Here is a 19,326-nt window from a genome sequence, read left to right as displayed (position 1 = left end):
TTATTCTGAAAGGTGAGACCAGACAGGAATTCCTTTGGGATCTTCATGAAGGAATTCCGTGTGAGAATGAATGGCATCCTCAGAGCATCTCTGCAGCAGGAACAGTCATGGGTGCCACAGGGTGGCACTTTGACTTATAATCTGTCATCTTAAAAAAATCTCTTTAAATTACTTAGACTTACTTAAATTTAAGCCTAGAGCACCCGGCATTCCTACATGGTCTCCCATGCAAGTACTAGCCAGGCCCAACCCCGCTTAGCTTCCGTGATCGGACAAGCAGGGTGCCTGCAGGCTCTTACGGCCATAGACTACTGTTTTTCTACCTTTTTCCTAATTTTTAAAAATATATGTTTCTGAAATGTGGAGGACTCTTAAGCTTTTTAAAATTTTTATTTTTTATTTTTGTGGGTACACAGTATGTGTATATTTTTATGGGGTATATGGGATATTTTGATACAGACATGCAACGTGTAATAATCAACTCAGGGTAAATGGGGTGTCCATCACCTCAAGCATTTATCCTTTGTGTTACAAACAATCCAATTATATTCTTTTAGTTATTTAAAAATGTACAATTAAAATATTTTTTACTATAGTCACCCTGTTGTGCTAGCAAATATTAGGTTTTTTCCATTCTTTCTAACTACTATTTTGTCCCCATTAACCATCCCCACCTACCTCGCTGCCCCCCCACTACCCTTCCCAGCCTCTCGTGACCATCCTTCTCCTCCATCAACATGAGTTCAGTGTTTTAATTTTTAGCTTCCGCACATAAATGAGGACATACAATGTTTGTCTTTCGATGTCTGGCTTATTTCACTGAGCATAATGACCTCCAGTTCCATCCATGTTGTTGCAAATGACAGTATCGCATTCTTTTTTGTGGCTGAATAGTACTCCATTGTGTATCTGCAGCACGTTTTCTTTGTCCAGTCATCTGTTGATGGACGCTTAGGTTGCTCCCAGGTCTTGGCTACTGTGAATAGGCTGCAATAAACACGGGAGTGCAGATAGCTCTTCAGTATCGTGGTTTCCTTTCTTTGGGGTATATACCTAGGATTGGGATTGCTGGATTGTATGGTAGCTCTATTGAAATGTAGAAGGCTCTTAACCTAATATCTTTCTATCTTTCATAACCTTTTTTTTTTCCCATGGAGGTGGGGGAGGTACAAAAAGCTTTTGCTGAGAGAAAACACAACCAGTTTTGGAGTGCACAGTTCCTAACCCACCCTGCCCATCACCTGTGGCTGTAGGCTACAGCCCCTCAGTGACAGTACATCCTCCCCTCACCCCTCCAGCAGGGGTAGTGTCCTCGAAGGCCTCTCCCTCTCTCCCTTTGCTTCCCTGGCTGGCCTGTAGACCCCGACTGGCCCAGGATGGGGGAGCTCCTCATTGTAGATTGAGGGTGGAAGGGACACAGAAAATGTAGCATGAACATTTGAGGGCAAGAATTCAACCAGGACTCACATACCTTTTGACCAGTGTCAACCTGCTATTCCCTTGGACTCAGGACTTGTCCCCTGACCCCAGAATCTTAAGAGGTGGCTACAGTCCAAAACCCTCCCTGGGGGCACCTCTCCCTTTGCCCTTCCACAAGGAAGGGAACTGAGAGGAATGGGGGTCTCCGGACTCAAGGCGCTAAGGACAGGCATGCGTGTGTGGTCCATGCCCCGTCACCCGGCTGAATTGGGGCTGGCCTCTGGGAGGGGATTCCTGAGACAACCCTGCAAGCCTGTGGAGTGTGGGGCTCGGGGGTGCAGTATAGAGAGCAGTCTCTCCGATTTTCCCTGACTCCCTGACCAGGGCAGGGATTACCTAGTACCCAGCGTTCACCTTCCCTACAGCCTGCTGAATTCTAAAGAGGAAACCCCACACAGGGCCAGACAGGTGAGCTGCCCTGGAGTCACCTCCCCATTCTCCCTTTTGCTCCCTCCATCCTCTGAGTCCCTTCTTTAGTAGAGAACATTTGTAGAGAATATATAGTTATTGAAAGTGTTGGCAATAATGTTAAGGTGCAAATCCAAGTCTGACTCACTTTTAATGTATTTATAGGAAAAAAATGTTAAGCCTTTGACAGGAAAGTGGCCACTGCCACACAGAATGTTTTCTGAAAAGTCATATCCGAAAGTTACTCACTTTCCTATTTTCTTCTCACCTCTGCTGTCTGCCTTCACCTCTGCCACCAGACCCATTTTAGGGAAGGGAGTTGGGCATGAAAAGAAGAAAGCTGAAAGGAACAAAATCAAGTATAAACCATGAGATAAGTACAGGGAGGCCAGGAGAGGAAGCAGAGGAGCTTTCTCATAGATAAGGTGTGTATCCATGCTGAGTCCCTTTTGCATCAAAGTGAGCTCACGCATCTTTTAATATCTGCCGGAAGCTAATAAGAGTTTGTACAGTCAAGGTTCATGATTGCAAACAACAGAAATTGACCTGGGTCACTTAAGCAGAAAAGAAATGCGTTGGAAGGATGAATGTTGGAGAGCTCTCAACGCCGAGGGGAAGGTTAGAGAATCAGGCCAGGAAAGCAAGCCAGAAGCCGAAACAGGCAGAGCCGGATGCTGGCAGTTCAGTGGGGGCTGGGGTGGATACTGCCCGGCACTTGGCTGTGCCCTGACCACCCCAACCCCTGCCCCCAGCAGGAACTCTAGGCTGCCCTGGACATCTTTGCCACACTGGCTGGCAGCCAGGCAAGCAAGTCTCCAGCCTCCAAGCCTTCCTTCCACCCAGATGCCCCCAGGGGCTCCTTTTCTATCCACAGAAAGAGGTGCCAGGTTCCCAGCAAAAAGCTGCCAGAGTCATTCTTTTCTGCTGGATCCTAATGAGATTATGATTACGTTTAATGGCTTTACAAAATAAACCAAATTCTATTTTTACCTTTTGATGCAAGTAAAATCTATATGTATATGCACATATATTTTTGTGTAAGCTCTTTATAGTCAGCCAGTTGGTGCACCATGATGGATGCATTGATTGCAGACAAAAAGGCCTTTTCCAGATATGTTTCTGAGAACCTGTGGCTCTCTAAGTGGGCCAAACTAGGCATGTAACAAACTACTTTAGTTTAACATTTTCTGGGTCATTGTTAAAATAACATAGCTTAAATGGAATTTATTCACAGTGCTGTTATATCAATATATTCTTTATTATTTTAGGATTAGATTTCCATGTATAACAAGAATGTTGTTATTGTCTTCATAGGGGATTTTATTATTGCCATTCTAGAATGGACCTTTTATTCCTTCGCCATCTCCATTTTCTCCTTCATTAACTAAGAAGCAAATTAGACTTGCATTGAGCCGGTGTCTGCCAAATGTTATTTTTAGAAGCCTTCTCACCTCTTTCCCCATCCTTTGGGATTTCTTTTTTCTTTCCTTAAACTCTGTTTTGCCTTCTCAAATATTGCAATCAAAATCAGTACCATCCCAATATTAGTTCAATATGTAAAGCAGATTTTGTATTTGCTCTTAGGATAGGAAAGGCCTTTCTAAGCTTATGAATCCAAGGGAAAATGATAAAAGAAAAAGGCAGATTGGCTGGTGTACAATAATAAAATTCTCTGCATTAAGCAGCACTATGAAACGGGTTACTAATGGAGGAAAAATAGTTGGAATATAATCATAAAAGTTTAATATTTTCAGTATACAAAAAGCTTTACAGTTGAGGTTGAGGCCGGGTGCGGTGGCTCAAGCCTGTAATCCCAGCACTTTGGAGGCTGAGGCAGGCAGATCGTTTGAGGTCAAGAGTTCAAGATCAGCCTGGCCAACATGGTAAAATCCCCTCTCAACTAAAATACAAAAATCAGCTGGGTGTGGTGGGGCATGCCTGTAATCCCAGCTACTCGGGAGGCTGAGGTAGCAGAATTGCTTGAACTCGGGAGGCAGAGGTTGCAGTGAGCCGAGATTATGCCACTGCACTTCAGCCTGGGTGACAGAGCTGTTTCAAAATAAAAAAAAACAAAACAAAAATTATGTGGGCAAAGTTATGGAGAAAAGGGTACTCTCATACATTGTGCAGAATTAACACAATTTTTCTGGCGTGTCTTGTATATCACATACCTTAAAATGTGCATATATTTTGACCCAACAATTCAGTTTGTAGGAATTTAACCCAGGTAGATGAAGTGATGCAAAGTTTTATATGTGTGAATGTTCATTGCTTTGCTATTTATAATGCAGAAAAATAGAAGCTGTTCTTGGTGTTTAATAATGGGAGGTTAATTGTGTATCCATTTGATTAACTGTTGCACAGCATTTAAAAATTAGAAAAGCAGATCAAAAAACAATACCTACTGTATGACCCAATTTTGTTTTCGAAAAGTAAATAAACAAAAGGTTTGTGCATGCATTGAAAGAAGATGAGAGAATTTTGCCAGAATACATGAAAGGCAGTTCTCTTTGGGGAATACAATTAGGGGAGAAATTTCCCCTTATCTCTGCAATTTTCTGAATTAAAAAAAATTCTTACATGTATTGCCATTGTAAAACAGGAAGAAAACAATAAACCCTGTTGAAGGAAATAGCGTCACGTTTTTGGCATATCAGCAAGAAAATCCTCTTTCTGCTGGTTTTCTCTTTCTAGCTTAGTGATAGCCCAACTCTTTGGAGTTTTGACCCAAATGTTATTTTGGTTTTACAGTTTATCATATGCAACTTTAAATAAAAATTACTTTGAAGAACTTTTTTTAATTGACAGTACCTTAGATATCCATTACTTACCTTATATAAAATCCAGCAAACTGACTCCATCTTAGGATAGTAAATAAGATGCTGGTATTACTGTCTAAGTGCTTATTCTGACTTTCTGTACTGATGCTGCTGGCACCATGAAATTCCTTTTCGGTGATTCATAGAAACGAGTCTGTGCTAGAACTCAGATGATGTTGATTCTAGCATGCTGCTATGACTGCTGGCTCTTATTTACTGATCAGTGTTTATACCAAATCCTGTGCTAAATACTTGATTTTTAAAAAAGGATTTATGCCCTCCAAGCCTTTATTTCAATGTCAAAAATGCCATCTCTCTCTTCTGAACCCCAGGTCGTCTTGCCCATCCCTCACGTTTCTGTCTGAAGCTTTATAATAAACGATGGTAATTTGATTACAAAAGAGAAAGATACCATCATTTTATATTGTGGCTGTGGTGGCGTTTCCAACATCTCTATTTACAAAAGGAGAGATTTTAAAATTAGTTTAAGCTGGATAGCTGAAGCAGTGCAGCAAATGAATTAGATTTTTGTGTTTTTGAAAAGGCTACAAAAATTGTGAGAGCTGTTCTTGGAATGGCCTTTTGAAAATCCCCTTGCATCCTGGAAGAAGGATGAGCGGATGGCTCTAAATCTGGCATTGTTGGACCAATCGAGCCAAGAAGGGGTTTGTTGACAGGAATGTTGCTGAAGAACCACATGGAGTTGAGCTGTTTGCCTTCAGATTTAGCAGTTGTTTAGACAAGCGGGACTCTTTATTCTTGCTCAGACGTGAGTGAGCTGAGCCTCAAGGTTGAAAAGTAAAAAGAGGATGTAAAGAAAAAACAGTTCTTTCTCAACCTAGATTTCTGTGTGGTATATTGACTTTCCTTCAGAATTTTCTTTGTTCTGAAAACTATTTCCTCCCATTCTGCTGCCTCAAGGATTCTTCTTTTAGAACTTTTTTGTAGTTTCATTATCCACTCTCTGTTTTGCCAAAAACAAAGCAAATAATAACAACAACAATATCAACAATAGCACAAAAACTGGATATACCTCCCCCTGAAAATAAACAAATAGAAACATTCAGGGGAACTCTCGCCCCGGTTGGAAACACCAGTCTAGGCCCCTTGGAAGTGTCTTGGTGGAGGTCCCAAAGGTCTCAGAAGGAGGACAGAGGACCTCGACATTTATTGAGTGCCTAATGTATAGGAACTTTGGGAAACCAACATTTATTGAGTGCCTACTGTGTATTTTCTTTAGGAAACCAACATATATTGACTGCCGCTAGGTATCAACTTTAGGAAACAACATTTATTATGTGCCTACTATGTACCAACTTTACAAAGCCAACATTTACTGAGTGCCTACCACACATCAACTTTAGGAAACTAAATTTATGGAGTGTCTACTATGTATCACTTTTAGGAAACCAACATCTATGGAGTACCTACCGTGTATCACCTTTAGGAACTCAACATTTATTGAGTACCTACTTTGTATCAACTTTTAGAGCTCTAGAAATGGCAATATTCCCATTTTATAGATGAGGAAACAGAGGCTTCGAGGTCACTCAGCTAAGAAGTGCAGAATTTGAATCTAGGTTTGCCCAACCTTGGTTTTTTCCTCTATATAAAGAGAGCAGTTGAGTGGTCTGGGCCACCAAGAAGAGGTGGCAAAATATACTCCGGTGGCCATCACTTAGAGCTCATAGGAAGGAAGATAGGCCAGGCTTATTTCTTACTCTCCCAGAGGAGGCCATTGTGATGCCTGTGATACTTGGACTTTTTTTTTTACCTACTTAGCACAAGTAACGATTACACGTGCAGCTTTAAGAGAAATGACCTAGTAATGTTGAGCTGGACTGCTCTGCCTCTTTGCCGACCCTCAGTCTCTGAGTCCCACTCCACCCCGGGGGGCCAATTGTTGAGCAGCAAGTGGGCCTTAGACTTTGTAGCACTGGCCTGGAATTAACCAGGAGCGTGTCCCTGCTACTACCTCTGACATGAATGAGCCTTGCATACCATGAGACAATGTCAGTTTTACCTACTTAGAAGAGGGATAGTGCAGTTTGCCATTGTATTTACGGTTCATTAAACTTCATGATTTTCTAATAAAGGCTGGTGAAGGTGCCTAGGGTAGAAGTAGCAAATGCTCCCAGCAGTCCCGTCTGTACAGCTGGGAGCTCTGTTGTGTGCCATGGCACGGAAGTTTCTGAAGGTGACACTTGCCCATGTTCATTCTGGCTTAGAAAGGAAGCCCAGTATTTGGGATTCCTCACCTCCTTGGTAATATGGAAGCCGCTTTGATTGGGGCCGAGTGGCCGGCTATGATCATGGGAGGGAAGGGAAGGAAAATGAGTCATCGTGAGGCAAAAGGTGTTCGGTGACTTCTTTGAACAGAAAGTTTTCTTCCATTTAAGAAGAATAACAATAAAAAATGGACAAAAGTTATTAAACCCATTTCCTGGGTTTTAAAAAAAATTGTGCTTTTAGAAAATGGAAGCATAAAAAATCAAGTCCATGGAAGCTTGAAAAGAAACCCGCAGTGGTGGATTTGCACATTGGCCTTAATTGGCCCAATTGACCTTCTCTGCTGTATTTACAATTGCCTTAAAATTGTAAGCAGATGTTTGAAACCCCGTCTTTAATAGGTCTCCAACATCTGTTTCACCAGTGCTGCTGCCCACCAAAGCAGTTGTAATTAGGGAGCACCGAATGCATACATCTTTCCTTATGGACCCAATCGATCGGATTTCTCCCCACGGTATTAAAGTCGACCCTTATTCTTGCTTTTATTTGAATACATTTTGCAATGTATTTTCTTACACAGGATAGTATCCAGCCAAATACAAAAAAAAAAAAAGGTAGTCATTCTCCATACTGAATTGTTAAAATCATGTCTGTATAAGTCACTGACCATGAGTGACAAAGATGTTCACACATACAAGCACAAACCCCTGAAAATAGTGAAAGCTTTTGTTCTTTCCTGTGGCCTGTGTATTCTAAACTAGGTGTTTCCTGCAAAAATGATCAAAGGTAAAATGTGGGCATCTTAGAAGGCAGGAGGAAGCATTATTTATTTATTTATTTATTTATATTTTAATCAATAGACTTCACTTCTTAGAGCAGTTTAAGGTTAACAGAAAAATTGAACAGAGTATAGAGTTCCCATATACTCCCTCCCTGTCCTTCTGTCTCCCCTGCCGAATCCCCCTCTGTTTCCCCCTATTATTAACATCTTTCATTAGTGTGGTACATTTATTACAATTGACGAGCTTCTATTCATAAATTATTATTGAAGTCCATCAGTTCCATGACGGCTCATTCCTCGTGCTGCAGAGTTCTATGGGTTTTGCCAAATGTATAGTGATATGTATTCACCGTTACACTATTTTATAGTTTCCGTGCCCTAAACATTCCCTGTGCTGCACTGGGGAGAGGGAGCATTATTGACTGAAATATTCTCATATGAGGATGTGTTTACTTTGAGAAGAAACTATTTCTCATGCATAGTGATCCAAATAAGTAGTCATTTTGACATTTTATCTTTCAGAGACAGTGTCTTGCTCTGTCACACAGACTAGAGTGCAGTGGTATGATCACGGCTCAGTGCAGCCTCAATCTCCTGGGCTTCAGTGATCCTCCTGCCTTAGCCTTCCCAACAGCTGGTACTACAGGTGCATGCCACCATACCCAGGTAATTTTTTAGAATATTTCATAGTGACGGGGTGTCTCTTTGTTGCCTAGGCTGGTCTTGAACTCCTGGGCTTGAAGCAGGCCTCCTACCTCTCCACCTCCTTAAGTGTTGGGATTACAGGCATGAGCCACTGCACCCAGCCTATTTTGACATTTTAGAAGTGAATGTACAGAATTTCAGAAACTTTTGTTTTCCAGCATGCTCTATATTTTAAAATAACTTTGCGCACACTAGTAACTTTGAATTCACTAAGATTGATAGCATATGATGTATGCCTAATTAGAAAATTCTATACATTACTAGTGTTCATTTAAGTTTTGTATAAATTATTCTTTTGTAGTTTCTTAAAAGATATATCTTTAATATCTCAACAGATACTTCTTTTTCTTTCTTTGTTTCTCTTTTTGGGGGTGGGGTGGGCGGGGAGGACAGGGTCTCTCTCTGTCGCCCAGGCTAGAGTGCCGTGGCACGATCATGGCTCACTGGAGTCTCGACTTCCCGGGCTCATGTGATCGCCCTACCTCAGCCTCCCGAGTAGCTGGGACTACAGGGACATGCCACCACACCTGGCTAATTTTTTATTTTTTGTGGAGGCAGGGTCTTGCCATGTTTCCCAGGCTGGTCTTGAACTCCTGGACTCAAGCTATCCTCCTACACTGGCCTTCCAAAGTGTTAGGATTACAGATGTGAGCCACCATTCTGGCCAGTATCTTAACAGATATTTCTTTTAAATGACTTGCCTGAGACAAGATGTGTTTAATTAAAAGAAGTTGGGTCTCATTTCAGCTCAGTGTCCTGAGGCGTGTCTTTTACCTGAAGATTCCTTCCATACAGATGGCCACCAAAGTCTAGAAGATAAGACATGGCAGGAAGAACTGCTCAGTTTCAGACATGTGCAAAGCAACAGAGAGATGCCAGGCTTAGAAATGTAAAGAGATCATTCGTGAGGGAGGATGTTGCTCCCTGGCCCGGGGCCCCTCACCCTGCTGGTTAGGCTGACGTAGGTCTGCAGAATTCAGGGCCTCAGAGTAGGGTGGTGTGGGCTGCCCTGGGTTCGTGGCCTTGAATTGTTTTATCAGTAATAAAGATAGTTTTTTTGGTTGTTCTTTGTTTTTTTGAGACTGAGTCTTGCTCTGTTGCCCAGGGTGGAGTGCAGTGCACGATCTTGGCTTACTGCAACCTCCACCTCCCGGGTTCAAGCAATTCTCGTGCCTCAGCCTCCCAAGTAGCTGGCATTACAGGCGTGCGTCACCACACCCAGCTAACTTCTTTTGTATTTTTAGTAGAAACGAGGTTTTGCATTGTTGACCAGGCTGGTCTCGAGCTCCTGGCCTCATGTGATCTGCCCACCTTGGCCTCCCGAAGTGCTGGGATTATAGGGATGAGCCGCCGTGCCTGGCCAGAGAGTTTCTTAGAAGTTTTATTGAAGTATAATATGCATCCAGAAAAGTGCACACGTCCTGAGGGTGCAGCATTTGAATTTTTACAGCCTAAACTCTCTTACATGTAGCCGGATCAAGAAATGGGGTTCCAGCAGTCAGAGGCACCTTCAGGTCCCTTCCCATCTGCATCCTCCCTTTGGGAGACACTGTCCTGATTTCTGACACTATCTTAGTTTTGCCTGGTTTTATATTTTATACAGATGGAAACATATACCATGGCCTCTTGCATTCTGACTTGTCATCTGTGTTGTTGCTATAGTTTGTTCATTCTCATTGCCATAAAATACTTATTTGGGTGAGTATCCCACAATTTGTTTATCTTCTACTATTAACGGGCATTTGGGTTGTTTCTGGTTTGGGGCTATTATGAGTCATGCTGTTATGAACCATCTGATTCTTTTGGTGAACATATGTAAGCATTTTTGTTGAGTGTATACCCAGGAGTAGAATTGCTGGGTTGTGAGGTATGCATATGTCAGCCTTAGTGGGTCCTACCTAGCAGTTTTCCAATGAGCTGTGGATGACAGCTGAGGGTCATTAGACTTTCAGGAGTGACATTCGAATTCTCTGACTTGATATCCCCGTGTTTGTATCAATGACAAGCATTTCTGGGATGCCAGGCCTACCTTATGGCTGCAGAACAGAGCCGAGCCAGTTGAGGAACATAGCTCATGTCTTAGTTGCCTGTGAAGCCAGGCATTTGCCTACTGCTTTCGCAAGATTAGTTCACAAGAATCGTAAGTTGCATTATCCCCATTTTACAGATGAGAAGCCTGCCTGAAGATGATAGTGTTTTGTCCAAGGTCTGATGCTACTAAGGACAGAAGCTGTTTCCCAGCCGAGGACTTTGACTCCTGCGCTCTTAGCCACCAGGTCGTGCAGCCCTAGCCCTTGCCATCTTCACACACAGATTGAATCCTCTTGCCTTCCACAAAAGTTGCGTTATGTGGCTTCTATCACGTGGCAGAGGCCATCGTCCTATCCTTTACACAGACTTCACATGACCATAGCATTTTACTCTTAGAGCAGTAATAATAATGTGCTCGTGGTTTGGGCTATTTATTATCACATTTCATGAACTCTAGATCTTGACACACATTGTAAATTGTCCCTACTATTCGGACAGTGGTTTAGTTTTGTTTGTTTTGTTTGAAGACAAACAAATTCCCCAAAAAGCCAAAAGAATATCCTTGGTTAACATATTTGACCCATTAAAACTTAAATATAAGCCAATTCGGTTGAAATATTTTTAGCAAATTAAGAAATACCTTTAATTTATGGCTGTAAGATGGAAAAGAACTAAATGCTTCCAAAAGGTTTTTTCGTGCCTAAGTCCCTGTCGTTTTAAAATTTAAGGTCATTTTAATTTTTTAATTGAGGTATAATTTATATACTATAAAATACCCACCCCAAACAGTTTCATCTTTATATTGTTGTCCCACCCCTCTGTGAAAAAACAAAAATCCTCGTGGATTTTTCTTCCACTGAAGATTACAAATTTAATCTAAAAGCAATATTGTGGCCTGGGGCTGTGGCTCACACCTGTAATCCCAGCACTTTGGGAGGCCAAGGCAGGCAGATCACCTGAGGTCAAGAGTTCGAGACCAGCCTGGCCAACATGGTGAAACCCCATCTCTACTAAAAATATAAAAATTAGCGAGGCATGGTGGTGGGTGCCTGTAATCCCAGCTATTCGGGAGGCTGAGGCGGCAGAATCTCTTGAACCTGGGAGGTGGAGGTTGAAATGAGCCGAGATCATGCCATTGCACTCCAGCCTGGGCGACAAGAGCAAAAAACTCCATCTCAAAAAAATTAATTAATTGAAATAAAATAAAAGCAACATTGTAATTTAGTCTCATCATATAGGAAGATTATAATCTTTATAATGATGATATGTCACTACTTAGTTTTAAAATATGGGAGACATTTATTATTTTTGTGGCTCATGATTTCACTATAAGGGGTCCAAAAATATTTCAAAGGAAACCATTACTATAAAATTTCTTCAGATGAATCCTTTTTTAGATACCTGAACATTTTTCCATAGAGGATATTTTTGGAGTCCCCATCAATAGTTATGAAGGCAGTACTTCAACACTAAAGGTAGACCAAATTATTATTAAAAAAATTTTTTTTAAAAATATTCACCTACCTTTTCTAATGATAGGTTATTTTTGTATTTGGGAATAGTAATTTTTTTAAAACCAAGTATAAATGTTAGACAATATGGCTATTTCATGTAGTTCTATGATTATGTAAAAATTAGCAATAAAACTTCTACTAGGATAAGTAAAGTTACAAGATGTTACAAGCTTCTCAAAGAAATCCACACGTGCTTTTTCTGTTTGTGAGCTATTTAAGGTACATCCTTAAACTTTATTATGAGTAATGGAGCCTTAGTGAAGATTAGTTTGTTTATGTTTTGAAGTTTTTCTTGCTCCTTGGAAAGCACTTCCAAAATTGTGCTAACAAATTACAAGTAGGCCATTTATAAGCTACATAACACTTTTGTTATTACATCATCTTGGCCTCCAGCAAAATAAATGTTAACGTTAGAATTTGTCATTTAAGTTCACAGGCAGCATCATGTGGCTCTCTGGAGTTTTACTTGTGTTAATGTAGTTGGGTTGGAAAATGACCTTAGGGATCTATATTTGGGTTTGAAGGTTCTTCTGTCTGAAGACATTTTGGAATTTTCAGAAATGTGTGTAGGAGATTGCCAGTGAGCCGGACCATCTTCTTAAGAACTTTTTGACTGGATGTCTTCTGTGATGTGCCCGTTAATTTCCTTTGCCTGTATTTTGTGTGTTGGCTTTGAAGTTCTTCCTTCTCCTGGCATACATCTAGTCCCCTCTCAGGTCATCTGCTGCTATCTGCTCTCCCTCAGTCCTTTCTTCCCTGGGCTGCCACCTCTCCCCTCTCCCTCCTTTCAAGAATTACACTCCATCAGTGAGCAAAGCGTACTTATGTTTATATCTAGAAAGAAAAGCAAATTCTTGCAAAAATAGTGAGTGGTTACAATGTGTGTGAGAGATTTCAGAGTGAGGCCTCTTCCCAGGCTACCTCCTAGCATATGACTCCAAAGAAGATGGTCAGCGGTTTCAGATTCATTTCTGAAAGCGAGCCATTCATGTTGGACTGGATCCAGTATCCACTAAACCAACGCAGAGAAGTGTGTCATTTTTTCATGAAGTGGACATGCTAATGCTGTCCATTGACCTCTCGTATCTTTCAGCCGTGTGTATTTGCACAGCAGTTTCATATGTGAAGCAGTGCCTGTGTTTAATCCCATTTAATCTAATTGTAGAGAACAAATGCTTAGATTGCTCTAAAGACGGGAGGTTGGTCCCTGTTAACTGTTTAAGTGATGCTCCTTTGCTGCTCCAAAAATGAGAATAATATATCTGTGTACCTGGAATGTACGTTTCTTGGTGCTGCTGTAACAAATTCCTGCAAACTGGCAGCTTAAAACAGCTGAAAATAATTCTCTCTCAGTTCTGGAGGCCACAAATCTGAAATCAAGGTGTCGGCAGGGCCATACTCCCTCTGGAGGCTCCAGGGGAGGCCCCGTTTCTTGCCTCTTCCAGCTTCTTGTGGCTTTAGGCATTCCTTGGCTTGTGGCTGTGTCACTGCAATCTCTACCCCCGTCTTCATGTGACCTCCTCTATGTGTGTGTGTCTTCTCCTTTTCTGTCTCTTTTTTTTTTTTTTGAGACGGAGTCTCGCTCTGTCGCCCAGGCTGGAGTGCAGTGGTGTGATCTTGGCTCACTGCAAGCTCCGCCTCCCGGGTTCACGTCATTCTCCTGCCTCAGCCTCCCGAGTAGCTGGGACTACAGGCACCCACCACCTCTCCTGGCTAATTTTTGTATTTTTAGTAAAGACAGAGTTTCACCATGTTGGCCAGGATGGTCTCGATCTCCTGACCTCGTGATCCGCCCGCCTCGGCCTCCCAAAGTGCTGGGATTACAGGCATGAACCACCGCACCTGGCTAAGATTGTAACTTAATTTTATTCTATCTGCAAAGACCCTTTTTCCAAGTAAGTAAACGTTTACAGAGTGTGGGTACTAGGACTTGGTTGTGTGTGTGTGTGTGTGTGTGTGTGTATGTGAGTGTGATCATTCAGCCCACTGCAGAAAGAAAGAAAACTCCCATTCTGACCAGCTACCTGGTGGCAGGAAGGGCAGAAGGCAAGAGGGCAAAAGGGGAATGTAAGTGGCTAGTTTCGTGGGAGGGTGGAGGCTGCGTCCCAGCGCTGGGTTCCGGGTAAGCTCAGAATGTCTTCCTCTGCTGCTTTGAAATCCAGTTGCTGCCTAGGTTACACTAGTTAACCAAAAATGGGATGAAATGCCCTAAAAAAAAATAGTTTCTAAATATTATCTGGCTTAAAAATTGGCCTAGATTTCCATTTTACTTAAGAAAGAGGAAAGAAAAACTTGGGAAACTTATCAAGTGTATAAATGGTCATTACCTAAGGATTATTCAGATATTGGCTTCAGGAAACATATTTATTTTGTTTTCAATGTGTATTTTGTTGCCATTTCTTCCCGTCTCCCCCGTAAGAACTTGATTAGCTGCAGAATGCATCAGCATATCAACAGGGGCTGGGCTGGACTGAGCCCACCCAGGCAAGAGTGGCTTTCATTACTTGGCTTGATACAACGTTCATGATTGCAGCCAACTTGCAAATTTCCCTAAAAATCACTCATTTCTTCATGTTTGACCGCTGTGCGTCTTACTAATCATTATTCTTCTATGGGCCAACCTTACTGAGAAAATAATTTTTTTTAAGTATCATTATATTCCTGCTGCTAATTTTGTGAGTTTGATATTAAAGAGTTATGATAATAGCACCCACTAGATAAGTTAACATTAATTCCCTCTTGATTAATAGTATTTTCACAAGGATTTATAATTCAGATACTTTCATTCTGTTTGGACTTTTTCCTACTTGGCGTGGACATGGCCAAGGTGAAGTTTTTTGTGTGCTATATTTTTAAATGTCTAAAGTTGAAAGATGATGTGTAGCTGGGGATTTCGAGTTGCCTATTAGTAGAAGTTTCTATTTAAAAGGATCCCCACTTATAAAAACTTTACACTATAGCATATAGTTTGTATAATGCTTCAGGTTTTCACAAAACTTTTATAAATAGCTTTCTGAACAATAAGCAGGTCAGGTCCCAATACCAAGAATGTCGAATGTCAAATGTCATGCAGTTTTTTATTTGTTTGTTTTGTTTTTTGAGACGGAGTCTTGCTCTGTTGCCCAGGCTGGAGTGCAGTGGCACAACCTTGGCTCATTGCAACCTCCGCTTCCCAGGTTCAAGCGATTCTTCTGCCTTAGCCTCCAGAGTAGCTGGGATTACAGGCACATGCCACCACGCCTGGCTAATTTTTGTAGACATGGGGTCTCACCATGTTGGCCAGGCTGGTTTTGAACTCCTGACCTCAGGTGATCCACTCACCTTGGCCTCCCAAAGTGCTGGATTACAGGCATGAGCCACCGTGCCCGGCTGCCGTGCAGTTTTTATATGTTTATTGTCATTCAACAGGCAATTTTGGTCCAGTTCTGACTACATGAGAAAGAAGCTTAGATCATGCCTTAACACTTACTGCCTTAACAAAAATTACCTCAGGATTTTCACTGTCCTGGCAAGCAAATAATCATCCTGTTGCAGCCCCAGGGTAAGAGTAGCTCTTGCTCTTGTCTTGCAGTGGGAGAGGTGACTGTGGAGGGACATTGGCCCTTCCCAGTATGGAGCTGTGTAAGTGGGGCCGTGTTCCAGAATAGTTTTGTCACAATGACTAGGAGATTGCCTCGGGGGACTTTTGTGGAGACTTTGCCACTAATACAAGCAAACTGTAATAAGAATGAAGGTTCAGATGTGGCACTGGGGATAGGAGTGGGGAGAGACCACGAGCAGATTTGCATGACGTTCTTGGGTAAGGTGATGTGTTAGTTGTAGGCAGGGTGGTGGTGGGGTGTAGAGGGCCACTCTAAGCCAGGGGACTCCTGGTTTGATTTTAAAAATGGGAATCAGGTCTTTGTGGGTATTAAGAACACACAGAAGGGCCCACGGACAGAGCACCACCTCTGACATGCCCGAAGGAATGTTCTCATGTCTAAAATTGTCTAGGTCCTCCTCATTGCTCACGAAACATGACATCTTCACAGAGGCTAATTAGACTACTCCATGTCATGCCTACTGGGGACAGCTGATCCAGGGTGTGTGGCAGCATCTTACTCCTGTGACAGCTGATTCTGCTCTGGATTGGGAGAGGTGCCCAGGGCCATAAACTGGGGAGAGCAGGGAGGCTGGGTGTGGCCTGCCTGGGCTGGTGAAAGCGGAGCTCCTCTCCAGGGTCTCGCAGTGAGTAGGATACTACCCTGCGGCCCAGAGCTGCTGTCTGAACTATATTTGGATTTACAGGCTAGGGAGGGACAGAGTGATAAAATTACTGCTTCCAACTGTGATCTAGAGAAATTATGACTTCATAGTCCAGCTTTGACATATGCTCTGGATTTCATCTTACTGCTAATAAAATACATTTTAGTTGTCATTTGGCTTTAATCAAGTTTTTGACCCAAAAGGTGGTAGTTATGATTACTGCTTTTGCCGCCTGATTTCTGTGGGGTTTGTATAGGCATATTCAGTACTGGAAAGATCCTTGGCTCCATAAAACTCTTGACATAATGTGAAATTAAAATCTTTGTGACTGTATTTAGGAAAGACTAAACCGTCAGTGACTTTACTGATCATCTGAATCAGACGTCTTGGAATCCCCCATTTACTTTAAATCTTGGAAGCAGTTGCCTGCTCTGCTATAAATGGCTCTTCCCCCAGCCTGTGGCTTTTGTCCGGCCAGGACACTGGGGAATGGGTGAGATGCGGCTGAAGACCCTCACCTGGGAATCTCGAGAATCTTCTGTTCTTGAGAATCTTCTGTTCTTGAGAAGGCTTCTAATAGGTGTCAGAGTGCTTAGCCTGACTCCTGACCCCACACACTTACTGCTGTTCATTGCTTTCTCCAAAGAAGTTATTCTCATCTTTCAGCCTAAAAATGTATTTTTGACCTGAGAATAGGATGCCTTAGAAGTGTCTGCTGGGGGCCAGGCGTGGTGGTCATGCCTATAATCCCAGCACTTTGGGAGGCCGAGGCAGGCGGATCACGAGGTCAAGAGATCGAGACCATCCTGGCCAACATGGTGAAACCCCATCTCTACTAAAAATACAAAAATTAGCTGGGCATGCTGGCATGTGCCTGTAGTCCCAGCTACACAGGAGGCTGAGGCAGGAGAATTGCTTGAACCCGGGAGGCAGAGGTTGCAGTGAGCCAAGATCGTGCCACTGCACTCCAGCCTGGCGACAGAGCGAGACTCCGTCTCAAAAAAAAAAGCGTTTGCTGGAAGAGTCTCTTCATACACAGCCTCAATCTGTGGGACCACTGAAAGCAGCCAGACACTGTCAGGCTCAGTCACCCCTGGGCTCAGTCACTCTTGGGATTTGCCTCTCTGGCGCTTGGCCACTCGCCCACCTGGCTACTTTCATGCTTGGCCCGTCTTGGTCACACTTGGACATGCTCATGCTGGTGCTCAGTGACATTCCCTTTTCTCCCCTCATGCACATTCCCACAGACTCCCACACACTCACAAGGAGAAAAGAAGGAAGTTCACTTACACATTTGGAATCTGGAACCTCATAACCTCAGTGTGTAGAACTTGGGTGAGTATAGTGACTCCCAGTATTCATGAAGAGCTGCAGTGTGTCAGGGGATAAATACAGCTGCCCTTCAGTATCTGTGGGGGATTGGTTCTAGGACCCCCGCGTATGCCAAAGTCCGTGCATACTCAAGTCTGGCAGTGAGCCCTGTAGAACCCTCACCTAGGAAAAGTCAGCCCTCTGTACATTGCAGGTTTTGCGTCCCACCAGTATTTTCAGTCTGCGTTTGGTTGGAAAAGAATCCACGTATAAGTGGACCCATGCAGTTCCAACCTGTGTCATTCGCAGGTCCACTGTACTAAATTCTAGCAAATCCTCTTCAATCCGGGCAGTTATGTAAAGGAGAATCATCTCTTCCCAAAACTCACGTCCATAGCTCATGAGCAAATTTTGATCACAGGAAATATTTTCAAGCTGTGGTTGTTCTAGTGGTCATTTTAGTTGGGAATCTTTGGCTCCTATACCACTTGCTTATGTTTGAACTTCTTCCTTCATTTTATCTGATTTATCCCTCCCTGGTTTGACTGATGCCTTATCCTCTTCTGTTTATTTGAGGTATTTCCACATCTTATTCTGCCTTTACTGAATATTAAAATCTCCATACAGAATCAATGTCCAAATCAAATATATATATATATAATTTTTTTGAGACAGTCTCCAACTCTCTCCCTCAGGCTGGAGTGCAGTGGCATGATCTTGGCTCACTGCAATCTCCACCTCCCAAGTTCAAGCAATTCTCCTGCTTCAGCCTCCCGAGTAGCTGGGATTACAGGTGCATGCCACTACATCTGGCTTATTTTTGTATTTTGATTAGTGGCAGGGTTTCACCATGTTGGCCAGGCTGGTCTTGAACTCCTGACCTCAAGTGATCCACCCACCTCGGCCTCCCAAAGTGCTGGGATTACAGGTGTGAGCCATTGTGCCCGGCCAATCCCAGCACTTTGGGAGGTCTAGGTAGGAGGATCGCTTGAGCCCAGGAGTTCAAGAACCAGCCTGGGCAACAAAGTGAGACCTCATCTCTACTAAAATTAAAAAAAAAAAAAAAAATGTAGCCAGGCATTGGTGGCGTGTGCCTGTAGTCCCAGCATGTTGGGAAGCTGAGCTGGGAGGATCACTTGAGCCTGGGAAGTCAAGGCTGCAGTGGACTGTGATTGCGCCACTGTACCCCAGCCTGCGTGACCTTGCCTAAAAAAAAAAAACAGCCTTCTATTTTTGGGTGCTATGTGGCCTCTGTCTCATGGTATTCCCTTCCTTTGCCCTTCTAGAAGCTGGAAAATAAGGAACAAGTTCTTCATTCTCCTTAGTCGTCTAAGCAGTGGAACCAAAAGTGTGGTGCTAGAGAAGGCAGCTGTGCATCTGAGGCTCCTTACAACCCTTTGAAGGTTCAGGCTGTGATGAGGGCTGCCTTTGGAGGGAACATCCTTTTTTGTACCTACCTTCAAGGACACATTTTACTGACTTTTGAATTAGCATGATATTGCTAAATGAAAGAAAGTAATTCCAAGATCATGTTTTAAAGAAAACAGTGAACAAAGAGTTAGGGAATGGCCTCCCATGTCAGAGCTGAGGGTTTGCCTCGGACTAGCTGTGTGACTTTGGGCAAGTCACTTAACCTCTCTATGCCTTATTTTCCCTATCTGTAAAGTGAAGATACTGTGAGTGTCATTGTTGTGAGTATTAAATGAGCAATGGCTGTAAAGTGAACAGAACTGTGCCTGGCATGTGCTTATCTAGCCTAGACTGTGAGTGAGGTTGGGAAGCTGGAACCCTCTTGTACTTTAGT

At 42.8% G+C, this 19,326-nt stretch overlaps 1 protein-coding gene and 1 long non-coding RNA gene across 13 annotated transcripts in view; one reads left to right on the top strand and one right to left on the bottom strand.

Moving 5' to 3' along the window:
• Positions 1-19,326, top strand: part of HLCS (holocarboxylase synthetase) — a 241,658-nt gene that overhangs the window by 137,933 nt on the left and 84,399 nt on the right. The window lies entirely within an intron of this gene.
• Positions 596-15,903, bottom strand: LOC129052317 (uncharacterized). Of its 2 annotated transcripts, none has more exons than XR_008517312.2 (3): positions 15,454-15,903; positions 2,137-2,227; positions 596-987 (listed from the first exon to the last, which is right to left on the bottom strand). It is a non-coding gene; the product is annotated as an uncharacterized LOC129052317 (long non-coding RNA). The 2 variants fall into 2 exon arrangements; XR_008517313.2 differs by lacking the exon at positions 15,454-15,903 and adding an exon at positions 4,719-5,666.

This window comes from Pongo abelii, chromosome 22 (genome assembly GCF_028885655.2).
Source record: "Pongo abelii isolate AG06213 chromosome 22, NHGRI_mPonAbe1-v2.0_pri, whole genome shotgun sequence".
In the NCBI taxonomy this organism is placed as follows: domain Eukaryota; kingdom Metazoa; phylum Chordata; class Mammalia; order Primates; family Hominidae; genus Pongo; species Pongo abelii.
Note: the sequence above shows the minus strand (reverse complement) of the source record. Positions and strands in the feature narration are given on the sequence as shown.